Source organism: Arachis ipaensis, chromosome B03 (assembly GCF_000816755.2).
Source record: "Arachis ipaensis cultivar K30076 chromosome B03, Araip1.1, whole genome shotgun sequence".
Classification (NCBI taxonomy): domain Eukaryota; kingdom Viridiplantae; phylum Streptophyta; class Magnoliopsida; order Fabales; family Fabaceae; genus Arachis; species Arachis ipaensis.
Genome location: NC_029787.2, coordinates 44,048,080 through 44,053,898, shown reverse-complemented (window position 1 = coordinate 44,053,898; position 5,819 = coordinate 44,048,080).

Genomic DNA, 5,819 nt, shown 5'->3' with positions numbered 1-5,819 from the left:
TGTTGGGAGGTAACCCAATTTTTATTTTTTATTAGTTATATGTTTTATTAGGTTCATGATCATGTGGAGTCACAAAATAAATATTAAAAATTGAAAACAGAATCAAAAATAGCAGAAGAAAAATCACACCCTGGAGGAAGCACCTGTCTGGCGTTCAACGCCAGAACAGAGCATGGTTCTGACGCTGAACGCCCAAAATGGGCAACATCCTGGCGCTGAACGCCCAGAACAAGCATGGTTCTGGCGTTCAACGCCAGAAATGGCTAGTAAATGGGCGTTGAACGCCCAAAATGGGCACCAACCTGGCGCTGAACGCCCAGAGTTGTGTGCAAGGGCATTTTGCATGCCTAAATTGGTGCAGGGATGTAAATGCCTTGACACCTCAAGATCTGTGGACCTCACAGGATCATTTCAAGATCTGTGGACCACACAGGATCCCCACCTTCCCTCTTCATAATCCTAATTTTTTTCCACATCTTCTTCTTCATCTATTCCTTCTTCTTTTGCTCGAGGGCGAGCGACATTCTAAGTTTGGTGTGGTAAAACAATTATGTGAAGGATCTATAGCTTAGTGGTAGAACATATGGCTGCAAATCAAGAGATCCCTGAGATACCTCAGGGGATGCACTTCCCTCCACATAATTATTGGAAGCAACTGAGGATAGAAATACCAAAAATCACTAAGAATCAAGCCACAAAGGCAAGGAAGAGACATATGTAATTTCAGGTATTTTTCTGGCTGAAATTGAGGGAGCTGAGCAAAAATCTGATTCAGGATGAAAAAAGACTGCTGATGCTGTTGGATTCTGACCTCCCTGCACTCAAAGTGAATTTTCTGGAGCTACATAACTTGAAATGGCGTGCTTTCAATTGAGTTGGAAAGTAGACATCCAGGGCTTTCCAGCAATATATAATAGTCCATACTTTGCTCAAGGATAGATGACGTAAACTGGCGTTCAACACCAGTTCTCTGCCCAATTCTGGCGTCCAGCGCCAGAAAAGGATTAAAAGTTGGAGTTCAACGCCAGAAATGGATCCAAACCTGGCGTTGAACGCCCAAAATGGCCTTATGCACATGAATTGCTTAAATCTCAGCCCCAGCACACACCAAGTGGGCCCCAGAAGTGGACCTCTATACCATCTGCTATAGTTTACTCATCTCCTGTAAACCTAGGCTACTAATTTAGTATTTAAACAACTTTTAGAGACTTATTTTGTATCTCATAACATTTTTAGATCTAAACTTTGTACTCTTTGACGGCATGAGTCTCTAAACTCCATTGTTGGGGGTGAGGAGCTCTGCTGTGTCTCGATGAATTAATGCAAGTATTCTTATTTTCTATTCAAACATGCGTGTTCCTATCTAAGATGTTCATTCGCACTTCAACATGAATGTGATGAACGTGACAATCATCATCATTCCCCCACGAACGCGTGCCTGACAACCACCTCCGTTCTACATCAGATTGAATGAGTATCTCTTAGATTCCTTAATCAGAATCTCCGTGGTAAAAGCTAGAACTGATGACAGCATTCATGAAAATCCGAAAAGTCTAACCTTGTCTGTGGTATTCCGAGTAGGATTCAATGATCGAATGACTGTGACGAGCTTCAAACTCGCGAGTGCTGGGCGTAGTGACAGACTCAAAAGGAGGGTGAATCATATTCCAGCATGATCGGGAACCTCAGATGATTAGCCGTGCTGTGACAGAGCATGTGAGCATATTCTTCACTGAGAGGATGGGATGTAACCATTGACGATGATGATCCCCTACATACAGCTTGCCATAGGAGGACGTGCGTGCGTGAACAAGAAGACAGAGGAAAGCAGAGATTCAGAAGACAAAGCATCTCCAAAACTCCAACATATTCTCCATTACTGCATAACAAGTAACCTTTAATCCATGCTCTCCTGTTTATTCGCAATTCAACTGATAAATATAATTGACTTCCTGACTAAGAATTGCAAGATAACCATAGATTGCTTCAAATCAACAATCTCCGTGGGATTCGACCCTTACTCACGTGAGGTATTACTTGGACGACCCAGTGCACTTGCTGGTTAGTGGTACGAGTTGTGAAAAGTGTGATTCACAATTTGTGCACCAGGTACCCTCCTAGCCATGGAGATGTCTTCCCATCATTACTGAATAGTGGAAAACTTCATGCACTATTGTCACAGGTTTACACCAGAACTCAATTTATTTTTATTTGTAGATGGACAAAGTCTTATATTTCACCCTTTTTTTTTCTTCTTAAGAATCGTAACTATCCCTTTTTTTTATTAATTTACTTATATTTTTTGGTGCCTGTTATGCAGGTGACTCCCAAAGGATTTGTTGATGTGAAGGGTGGCACTTTGATTTCTTATGAAGAGTTCAGACACATAACCATTGCTGAATCACCACTTCTCAATCAAGATTTAGCTGATTAAATATGTACTGTGATGGTTGCAAATTGGCCACAAATTTGATAGTTCTAATGATCTCCTAAGTTCTAATGATGAACTTATTTTGTCCTAATTCAATTATTAGTTTTGTTAAAGTATTATAATTTTTTAATTATAATTTTAGCATGTAAATAATTCATGTTAATTCAATAAAAACTCAATTTTTTATACCTTCTAATTTTCTCCTTTTTTTAATTTGACAAAGGAATAGGCCACGCTTTGAAAGCGTGGCAAAAGATTTTAGCTGGCAAGCCACGCTTTTGAAGTGTGACTATACATGCTCTATCGATATGCTTTCAAAGCATACCGAAAACCAACCTAATCGGCACACTTCAAAAGCGTGGCAATATGTACACTTTTCAGTACGCTTTTAAAGCATAGCTATAGGTTAATAGATATGGCCACGCTTTTTAAGTGTGATAAGAGATGAAAGCGTGGAAAAAAAAAAAGCGTGCCGATAGATCCACAAAAGCGTGCCGATAGAGCAACTGGCACGCTCGCGGATATGACCCTTTCAAAAGCGTGCCGATAGCTCAAAAAGTGTGGCGAAAAGCTATCGGTACGCTTTTAAGCACTTTTTGGCACGCTTTAAAAGCGCGGCAGAAAGCTTATTTTCTTGTAGTACCTCCAGCAACGGACACCGTGATGCCAAAATCCTTCCACGGAAGCCAGCCAGCTGATGCCCCTCCACCACCTCCCATCGTACAGATGACAATTTGGCCTGATTGGAGAACGTCGTAAGTATTACTTTAAGTCTTTTATATGCTAAAAGTGTTTGATAATTCTTAGTTAATGATTCTTGATTATTGATTATAGTGTTAGTGGATTTAGGGTTGTAGGTTTGAACTGCTAAAATTATTTGATATATCATGATTAGTAATTCTTGATTATTGATTCTAGTTTTAGTGAATTTAGGATTGTAGCTTTGAACTGCTGAAAGTGTTTTATATATCCTGATTATTGGTTTTTAATTATTGATTCTAGTTTAGTGGATTTAGTGGATTTATGGATATTGCTTCTTGATTATTGGCTATTGTTCATTGATTGTTGACAACCGGTACTGTTTAAGTTAATTGTTGATGGATAGAGTTTGTGGCGCATTCCAGTTATAGATGAAACTCTGCCGAAATTTCTAAAAACAAATCTCTACATATTATGGTTATTTTCTTCTGCAGTTTAAATTTATATTACCATATTGGTTTGTTTGTAAATTGTTGATATGTTTGTGCCAAATAACAACGCATGTACTCAAGAGATGACCAACGTCATCAAGCTGATGTACGACCATCCATGGCCGAGTTACAAGAAGATCCCCTCTGAGAGTTAAATACACAACTTCAAACTTAAATGAGCTGTTTAAAACTAAATTGTCAAACTACACATAAGGCCAATAATTGTTTAACAACCACTATATATAATATTGGTGATTCATTTAGAAAAATTCAAGTTGATAAAATTAGGAATTATTTCAATTGTAGATGCATTTTGAGCATGTGATGCAATATGACATTTATTTGGCTATAAAATCTAAAAGAAAGAACTATCTCTAACTAGACCTTCATTTAATTTGGAGAATGACCAATCTATGATTTACATTACAGAGAATCTTCTTATGTGTATGATATCGTTGAAAAGACAAAATATTACAAATATATATTTTTGGGCCAAATGACAGGTCATATTCTCATACATAAAATTTAACTTATGTCAGATTATTTGGAAAAAAAATATTTTACAATTAAAAGTTAAGGTTGACCCATGTGCTTGCAAGTAATGATGACCTTCTATTCAAAGTTGTTTTGCATATATTCAATGATTTAAATTCGAAATCTTAACATGTACCCTGCATCTATTTTATTTAATTTGTTGATACGAAAAAAATATTTAGATAATTTTTAGCTATTATAATTTTGTGTTATACAAATTACAAAATTCTATCATTGTTGTTCACTTTATCAAAAGAATAATTTGCTATGCATATATAATTGTTCATAATACTTTAGAAGTGAAATTTTAACTAATGTTTCTTTAAGAAATGATAAAGATAATTACCAACAACTACTTCTCTTAAATAGTCAAAGAAAATGTATGATAATTTGAGTCATAAAGACAACAAGAGTGATCATCCATATTATATTTACAAGGATACATGTTTTACTCTTAAGATTGTTGCATGATAGAAAATTCATAGATGCTATTAATGAAACGAAGTTCATAAAACCTCTAGATCATATGTCAATAGGTTATCATTCTACTAACTTTTAATAATATTTCAAAACCAAAATACATCTAGGATAGCTATTGGCATGAGCTCTCAAATAATATTTTATATCTGTGAAAAATAATATTAAACATAAAAGAAGAGTTTCATTAACTGGAAATAATAAAAATTTTCTAACTATTGATCATTTTAAGTTAATTGAATTTTAACACTATTTTATATTATATGCAGAGTTAACTATGTCAGATGATGAGATTAAGTTATTATTATATTTATTTGATATAGATGAAAGATTACAATCCTATGGTAAAACAATGAAAGACTATCCCCTTTATCTCTTATACGCTTAACAATTAAAGTTGATAGTTCTTTGTTAGTTAAAAGAATTGTTATGAAAAAACTAAATTTTGAGAGTGATAAGTTAAAACAAATAGTCTCAAACATGTTAGTCGTTGCAATACATCTAAGCAGAAAAAATATATATTTGATAAAGTTATTACAGTTGTGTATCATGGAGTAGAGATTTTGGCTTTGTTTATGGTGGCGGAATTTGACATTTCAAATGATATTGCATTTTTACTCCTTCATAATTGATGATTCCATTATTCAAGTCTCAAGATCTAACCCAATTCCCTTTGGGTGTGTGTGGTTCAAAGATTAAATTTTATTACCAAGTAATCTCATTCCTAGGTATTATATTCCTAGGAATGAGATTACTTGGAATATATGATTCCCATATTTGGTTGTAAAATTTAATACATTGGAATATTATGTAATAATCCTAGGAATGACTAAATTTTTGTTTGGTTGAGTTTAAATATCTTGGTCATATTATGTAATATATCAAAATTACCCTTAATCATTCAAATTAAAATATTAATGACTAAAAGTTAAATATTTTTTAAATTTACTAAAATACCCCTAATAACAAATATCTTAGTTAAAATTATTATTGATTCTAAATTTTTTTAAATTTACTAAAATACCCCTAATAACAAATATGTTTAGTTAAAATTATTATTGATTTTAATTTTTTTAAATTTACTAAATTACCCCTAATAAAAAATATGTTTAGTTAAAATTATTATTGACTCAAAATTTTTTTAAATGTACTAAAATACCCCCAATATCAAATATCTTATATCAAAT